The sequence below is a fragment of the Gavialis gangeticus genome, unplaced genomic scaffold (genome assembly GCF_001723915.1).
Source record: "Gavialis gangeticus isolate Ggan-Ray unplaced genomic scaffold, GavGan_comp1, whole genome shotgun sequence".
Lineage (NCBI taxonomy): Eukaryota > Metazoa > Chordata > Crocodylia > Gavialidae > Gavialis > Gavialis gangeticus.
Window position 1 is genome coordinate 16,402,824 of NW_017729000.1, and position 8,901 is coordinate 16,411,724.

Sequence of the window (8,901 nt, forward strand, 5' to 3'; positions counted from 1 at the left end):
TTTATTGCTTCATATTTAGAGCACAGTACAGTTTAATTAGAGGGAAAGATAAACAAACGTGTTACAGAAAATACATACAATAAGCCAAATCTAGTAGCAGTCAAATTAAAGAGCCTTTTTAAAAACTGCTTGAATACGATGTATTTACAAGGCTGAGTTTTATTGGTGACACATTACTCATTATATAAAAACACTTAGCAATGTTGGGAACAGGAAAAGGTCATTAAGTTCATTCAGGGTAGTCCCTTCATAAAATACTGTTTTGAGTATGTTGACTGCTCAAGAAATGAACAGGACTGTTCTTCCTTTTAGTATTTGCTGCTTAGCAATTTACCAATATACACAAGTTCCCTTTGGCCTACCTTTGTTACAAAAATTGTGATAGAAACAGCTAATATTGCAGGTATTACTGTATCAAAAATTTAAATTATATTTAGTAGTAGCAATGTGAGCACTAACAAACATGCCTGCCTTCTGCAAATACTCCATCGCTGGGTTCCCTTTTGTCATAAACTGCATAACTCATTCCTGGCAATACTGGTTTGTGCATTAATTTTGCATTCTCCATTATCCCCCTAGTAGAGGTCTCCATACTTTTCATCTCCTTTGACTTGTCTGGTTAATAAGATTATCTTAACCATAGCAGCTGTACATAGTAACAAATCAATGGTTTCTTGGGCCTTTTTTCAGAACGAGCAACAAATGTCAACTCTTCTCTTTTACCTAACAGGAAAGTAGATGCAGGCTATAATTGTTTCTTACAGCTTTATTACCTAATCCTCATGCTAAACTAGTTCTGGTGCTTTGAAATGACCAAGTCAAGCATGTTCTCTTTAGAGTAATAGGTTTAAGATGAAATTCTCAGGGTTGCTATTTTTGTTGGACTGTAGGAGGTACCTAAGTTTTTAGTTTGGAGCCAGAACTTGTTGCTTTTGCACAATTTTCTTTAGGTAATTACAATTTATGTCTATTACTGCATAGATTTAAAACATTTTTTCCGATTTATATCAGACATTTCTGTGTGAAAATGCTGATAATATGTGGCTTTTTAATGGCATTCCATATACGATATAGCAAGTGCAGATTGAAAGCTAGCTGTTTCATTTGCATTTGGATATCTAAAAAAACTGGTTTTTTTGAGCATGTATTTTTCATCATTTTGTGTATGTGTATGCGAACTGGGTGCAAATTCATTATGCAAACAAAGTATTCATCTCACTATCTGATTATATAGATAGAATTACATAGGTGGACAGCTGTATGTGCCTCAACATCTACTGTTTTAAAAACGGCATTAGTGTCTTAAAATATTCTCATGATTTAAAAGATATTAAACATCACTTATAATAAATGTTTCCAAAAAACTTGCATAATAAGGAAGCAGTGGTTTTCCTTCCAATGCATACCCTTTTTTCATGTGGAAAATAATTGTATCCACTTCTCCAGAACAAGAAGTACAATTGTATGAATTCTATTTTTGTATATTTCTGGAAAGATTAGTTATTACCAATTTAGGCAGGAATAAAAATTCTTTCAAGTTCTACTTGGAGTAGAGTAGTCCCCTCATCAGTATGTCCTATGATAAAAGAAAGTATACTTAAAAAATGTACCAGGGCTATTTTACTCTTGTGAGTTTCTTAAAACGAGAAACTGAACAAAACTGGGGTAAGCAGAACTTAGTGTTATGAAACATTTCTTCCTCCTTATTTATTACATCTGCTTCTACTGTAGGCTCCGGTCGTATATGGCTCTCTGTGCTTCCTGAGATGTACCGTCTGTATAGTCAGTGAAAGAGAAGGGTCTGCAGCAACTGTAGAATAGATCACACAATTGGTAAGCAAATTCAAAAATGTTAAGATGGTTGAACTTCCATGCTATAGTTGTCTTGCTGGTTCTTCATATATAAATATATAAAATATTTCACATCTGCTTCTGTTTTTGCTGCCTGATGTGAAATTACAGCCAGCTGGAAACAAAGAAATGCCTCCAGCCTCAAAATAACGTTTATAGTACTTGGGAAAGGATAATGGAAAAAAGGATACAGGAAATAATTAGGGGCTTCTCCAGAGGACAGCAGTCATTTTCATATGTCCACTGGAGGCAAATACACAAAGATAATCCAGGTAATTGAAATCCTGGTCAAGCTTTATTGAGGCTTAGAACTATGCTTACCAAGAGGAAAATGCAAAGTCTCTTCAGGAGGATTTTACAATGTGGTTCTATTTGGAGTTCAGCTGTCCTTCAGCCCTCATTCTCAAGTCTCCTTTATGAATGGAGATAGCTGGCTAATCTGCCCAGTTCTGGCTCTCACTCCTTTCTCAAAACTAGTCCCCCAGTGGCGATCAGGAAGACCTCATAGGGCTGCCTTCTATGCTGGAGAAGAAGCCAGCTGGATTGGGGCAGGCCATACAATCCTGTCCCATATCCTGCAGAATCGAGAATGGGCAGAAGATGGTTAGTAAGAAGAATGTCTCCTCCTGCTGGGGTGGAGTCTTCAGTCTTAGTGCTGTGGTGACCTCTACGTGTGCAAGCACAAGCTGGGATAATGGACACAATGGCAGTCTGCTTTTGCTAAGCACGAAGCTGGACAGCATGAAAAGAAAAAACAAAAACCCCAGGCTCTGGTAACTAGATGCACAAAAGCGCTTTTGTTTGTCAGGCTCTATCGATGTTTAAATAGACCTGGAGGAAGTACAAGCACACGGTATCAGTGCCTTATCTGAGACCATGTTTATTCGCACATATTCATCAGTCACATGAGTTTACCTTCCTTACGCCACTGCAAAGTTTGAAATTTCAAATGTGTCCCGGGGATGTGGCTTCAGTGCTGCTGGAGTCAATGTCTGTCATGCAGCCAGGGGAGCAAGGTTGGTTTACTTAATTACACAGCTGTGGTATTTTTGAGAACATGCTTATAGTCACTGGAGACTAATTAGCTCAAATGGTCAATGTGGGAAGGTGCACAAAGAAAATAAGATGACTGCCTGGGACTGCACTTGTAATGAGTGTTAACTGCCCACAAATCATGTCTGTAGCATGGAGTTGCTCTTTCATGGCACTCAGTTGAGCTTGGACTTTGGCATAGCTAGAATCCCTATGGAACATAGAGCATTTCTTTAGCTAGTCTGGCATTCAACTCCACAGCTGTCATCTCTCAAGTTTAATAGGGAGTTTCTTAAAGCACTAGGGTATGAGAGATATGTGCATGGAAATCATGAATTTCACTGATCAGATCTACCACTTAATGAGCATTCAGATAGCACTGAGTAAACTCATAGTCCTGTGCTGATATACTTTAACTTGGTTTAAAACCATGGGGTTATTTGGGACTGATCTCTGGTGGTTTCAGACCCTTGGTAAGGCAAGTGGATGGGACTGTCTCCATTCTCAAAGATTCAAACTTGGGGATTGGTACAGTTCTTACCTGTATCTAACTAAACACTGCATCATGTGTAAGTCCCTAACATGTTGGAAGGTGACAGAAGTTCTCTCCAAGCTGTTCCTACAGTTTGGGGTTCTGTGATCCCAAATACTGATCTCTCTGCTTCCTTCTACTACCCTATTCCTGACAACAGATATATGCCAAAGTTTGTGGTCCAGGTCTTCTCCCATAGACTCCAAAGGGTGCAGAGTACAGTATACACAATAAAAGTATTGACATCATCATGAGTTTTGCTTGAGTAAGGATACAGAGTTTGGTCCATAGCTTTTGTTTCCTAACTGCATGAGTTTTCTGCCACAATGAATTCTCCAAGGAGGAGGTATAGTTGAATGAAATTGGCTGACCTTCCCCTACATCGTTTGATATGTGTGTAGCACTTCATGCTACTCCCTGCAAAAGTAAAAACAAAAACAAAAAACGCAGAGCTGGCTGCTAAAGTATGCCCTCTTCCAGTGAACAAACAGTTAAATTGTCTGATACACCTGTGGTTTGAAATAGTGCATGGGAGGGGAAAGAAGGATTTATGACAAAACAGCTGTTGGGCTGTTTGTGATGAGTGGTCATGCAGCAAGGTAGGACATCCGCTCTCAGGGATACATGGAGTTGAAATGCTGCTGCTTTCCCTTTGAATTAATAGAAGTGCCTGGTGGAAGGGAGATGTTCCTTCTGGAGAGACCTCAGTCTGGCTGTACATTTTAGGTAGGACATCTCTGGAGAAGCCTAACTGAAAAGCTTCCACATCTGAAGTGTGCCTGTTGCCTTAGCTGGACAGGGCATGCTCTGGCCATGGCTTGTATAGAAGCAGCAACAAGCCCAAATTTACATTTTCTTTTAACTAAACAAAACTACTGTTACTAAACCTGATGTTGCTAGATCTGTTTTCATTTAAACTTTAAAACAAAAGCCCAGAACTCCATTGCAGAACTAGAGCATCGCCTGAGGTCCATGACACTGATTAATAACTTGTGGACCAGTCAAATGGACTAACCCATCACCATAGTTCAAATGGAGTGAAGGGCAGAGAGCAAGCGACTGATACAGACCCTGACAAGTACATTTAGATGTTCAAGTATATGATGTAATATGTGACATGGTGGGAATTACACAGGGTGGGAACATAACACTTCAAAAACACTTTTTATTTCTCAGGCTATAGCGGTCCCTTTATGCCTTTTGTCTATCTCAGGTAGGTATAGAGCACCAATCCCTATGGCATCTTGGTGTCGAGAGAGAGAAGTCAATGAGATACTAGCCTTTTCAAAGCAAGGTATGTTCATGATAGTGGATTCTGTTGCTTTATATGAATTGCTATAATACTTGGACTGTGTTAACAATTACCTAACCGTGGCATTGAGAGTGCCAGTGCTGATAATGGGCAGCACAGCTCTGAAGGAAGGGGAGAAGCATTAGCAATTGTAGTCATATGTGATGGGATTGTCCTATCATTAGTAGCTTGTGGGAATACATATTTCATTGCTATCCCACCATTTGTAGGTGCTTGGGTTATTTTCTCATGGGATCTTGAATCTGTAGACTTTCTTAACCATTATTTACTTTGTGCTGTTTGAACTGCATTATGAATGATCTGTTCTCACCTCCACAGGTAATCCTTACTTGCAGAAGCTGTCTCATTGATCCAGTGCAGCGTTGGGGCCTTCTTGTGATGACATCTTTCACATTAGTCTGACTAATCTCCAGGATTGCATTAGTGTTACTGCTTCAGCATAGCAGACCCCACGTGTCTGACTAAGAGTGGATAGAGGCCAAGAATACATTACCCTGGAGAAACTTAGTCAGAATGCCCGTTTTAAAGGTAGCCATGTAGCTGTCTTTCAGTATAGACATTTTAAGCTTATTATCATTTTCCCATACACATATAAGCCATATACGTTAGCTAAACTTCATGCCCTTCTAAAATTTCATGTATTATCACTGAGGTTATGTTCTATTCTGAGTCTTGTTCTTTTCTATGATATTAAAGGTGGGAAACATTTGGACTGATGTAAAATGTTCACTTTATGAGAAAGTGATATCAAAGAAAGCAACACAGTGTTAAGACTGATGCTGTTACAGAGCAGGGATGAAGTTATGCTCTGAGTGAGCATTGCAAATTTTGTCCCAGCTGTGTGAAAAGTGCTTTCCTTACATTGAATGGAAATTAGTGGAGGGTCCTTTAATGGGGAAGTGCTACATTTCTTTGTTAGTGGTTGTCTTCTCTACTTCTGTTTAGGAATCCAAGTTCATCATAGCAAAAGAGCTATGGTACCAAATGCGGCATAAGCTAATGCAGGACTGTCTTGATTGTAAAGGATGCTACATTTTAGCTTTGCCAAATGGCCTAGCTGTGATTTTATCCTCTGGCCTTACCTGCTAGAGGGTCTGATGCAGTGCCCATTCAGGTTGGCAGGAAGTTGGTTGGACTAATCGGGCAGCTGCTTGGGGTGGCATTTCTAGAGCTAGCCAGTGCTCAATGGCACCTGACAGGTCACTGCAGTTAGCTGTGTGTGTCAAGGAGGAAGCAGCAGCATTTATTTTGCTCAGGGTGGCAAAATAGTCAGTGCTGGCCCTGGGAACCAGCCCTAATTTAAGTAATGAAATCTCTTGTTTATGCTTGAGCACAGCTGGAGTTGTGTGGGATGGGGAGGGGGAAGCACCTCCAGTTTTACAGCGCCAGTTGGATGGGGCCTGGGAAGAGGAAGAGGGCCTCTGCTCTCCAGATGTGCTTGCTCTTGGTCTGCATGTGTTTCTCTGTGCATCTCTCTAGTCAGGAAGTGAACTAATGAGGATATGTTTTGGAAACTGCGACTCTGCCCCACAATTGAGCTCTGAGAGCTCTGAGAGCTCTGTAATCCCCTGTACTGCAGCTCTATCATTAATCTAACTCTGGCCCCCTCCGTCTGTGCAGGCCCGGGAGGGATTAATTCTCAGCGTTACAACTTTTGCCTTCAGCTGGAAGGGAGCTGCTGACAAACCCACTCTATGTAATTTGGTCTATGATGGAGGGGGGTGAGCTGGGATGAAGTGCTCACCTGGTGACTAGCACCTCAGTGCCAGCTGCTCCTTCACCTCCTGGTCAGGTGAGCAAGTTTGGATCCCACAGGGAGAGATGCTGAGAAATCAGATAGAAGCTGGATAAAAGCAGGGAGGGCACCCCAACTTGTACTCCCTGTAAATAACACCTCAGTGTCATGTCTGAAGAAGAGGGCAAGGATATCTTTGATACAACCTCCCCTCCAAAATCTCTTGAACTTGGGAGAAGTTGAGATCTTAGCTTGGTGAGCAAGCCCCCTCTCTTGTGAGTGTGTGTGTTTGCTATGTAAGATCGTGACTGGTCCTGTGCCCCACTGAATATGCTGCTATAAAGCCAAAAGTTTGGAATTTCCCACAGGGTTGGTGGACTCTTTGCCCAGTGTCTGGTGTATAGGCATGACTGGAGTATTGCTGGTGTCCAGCTGCAGTAGCAGCCCACTGGGGCAGCGGGCGATAGGGTCAAAGGAGTATAAATGTGGGTTAAAACAACTTTGGCTGCCTTCACTCAGCCTTGGGCTGATCACAGCTGGGTTAGACTGGATGCTCAAGTTCATACTTATATGGTTGAATTTGTTAGTATACTTCTTTCAATCCATCTCATGCTCATTCTTGCTAACCTACCCTGTATTTAGCAGGCAAAGGCTATATTAACTGAACATCCCCTGAGTTTACAATAACACAATGCAGAGACAAAACATTCCTGTGTGTGCCGAAGATTTGGAGAATGATAAAAAGAAATGCGTCTTGGACCAGCCCTTTTTCAGACCAAAGCAGCTAGAGATCTGTAATTAAAGACCCAGTGGCTGTAATCGGGAATGGGTTTAAACTCAAGGTCAAAATCCCTTCTGGCACTTCCTTTTCCTAATAACCATCAACAAAAATCAAACAAATCCAACTGGCTCCAGCCACTAATCTGTAACAAGCAAAGGTCACAGGAGCGATAAGAAAGTAGAGAGACCACAAACAGCATTACTTAAAAACATATGTTTGAATGTGTTAGAAAGTGAATCCCGGGACAGCAGTGAGCAACTGCTGCAATTGGACTTGAGTGCAGTGTTACTGACAATCCCGCTGTCAGCAGCAAATTGGGGAGGGTTTAATGCCAAACCTATTGTACGGGGACAGCATGTGACAGGAAACACGTTCTATTACAATGTAAATGTGTCTGAATTTGAGATTCCTTTGGGCTGAGTAATGCAGGGACAGGGAAGACTGTCATGGTTTAATGCAGGGTTGGAGAGTTGTAGCTGTAATGGTGCAGGCAGCGTGGGAGAAGCAAGGGGGTTTTAGCAGTGTCCTTTATTGGATTGACTGTAGTTGGGAGAGGTGTTAGATGAGCTTTCAGGTACAAGGTGCCTTTCTTCTGGTGCCCAAAAAGTTTCTTTGACAGCTCTCCCAAGTACACAGTTGGCCCAATAAAAGGATGTTGCCAAAACCCCCTTATTACTTGTATGCTTTAATGCAGTGATGTAGCAATGAATAGTGTTGGGGAAGTTTAAGTTCCTGCTGATCTTCAAACATATGCAGGGGCTGAATTGATATAACCCTGACTCCATAGCATCTTCCAGTTGCAGACCTCAAAGAGTTTTTCAGGCATTAATAGACTGACATGACAGCTGCCCTATCATACCTGACAGAGACATAACTGAGTGGTACATGAGGCAGTGTACTCCAGCATTTCCTAGAGCTCAGAAGACAGGCAGCCAGACAGCTAGCCAGAGTGATTTCACACATCTGGCCAGGGCAATTGGTCAGCAAAAAGTGTGTTGGACCAGTTATAGGAGCCAGGTACCAGCTTAGGCCCCTGGTTGGCAGGAGTCTGAACCATATTGTGCAAAGTCTGGACATGGCTAAGTGTGCAAAGCTAAGAGTGTACCTTTGCAACTTTTGGACTTGCCTTTTCTGTGTACATTGACTGTGAATGTGTGTAAATTGCTGGGGTCAGTGGTCCACTTTTGAGCTGAAGATAGTTTGTAAAAACAATTGCATGACCAGCTGAAAGCAGCAAAGCTCACGGACTTCCCATTTGTGGTACTTATACAACACGGTTGTCTTACATAAATTGAAACAAAAGGTCATGAGTTTGAAGGCTTGTGAAGTTAGAGTAGAGAATAAAAGAACAAAACATGAAAACAGTAGACCCAGCCTAATGTTTGCTTAATTAATAGCCCTGTGAGTAAATGGAGAAATCTGACAATTACTGTATACTGATTATATCTACAATGGCCATGACACTTCACTGTTAGCAATAACAGTAGCACATTAATGTAGTCAGAGTGCTGGCTTCATAACCACCATGTCTTCAAGTTGGTTTAAAATATAGGGTTGCCACCATTTTCTCCTTTCCATAGAGTTAAAGTGTAGGGGAGTCTCATCTGGTTTGTGGTGTAATAAGGGCATGCCTTCCCTGTCCTTTGCATATTGCTAAG

The 8,901-nt window shown here is 41.5% G+C and overlaps 1 long non-coding RNA gene across 1 annotated transcript in view; it reads right to left on the reverse strand.

Annotated features, from left to right (window-relative positions):
• Positions 1-265: 265 nt before the first annotated feature.
• LOC109289990 overlaps positions 266-8,901 on the reverse strand; it is a 17,185-nt gene continuing 8,549 nt past the window's right edge. The window contains exons 2-4 of the long non-coding RNA XR_002095478.1: positions 6,472-6,608; positions 1,180-2,426; positions 266-278 (exon numbers count right to left, since the gene is read on the reverse strand). This is a non-coding gene — a long non-coding RNA (uncharacterized LOC109289990). The remainder of the gene's footprint in view (positions 279-1,179; positions 2,427-6,471; positions 6,609-8,901) is intronic.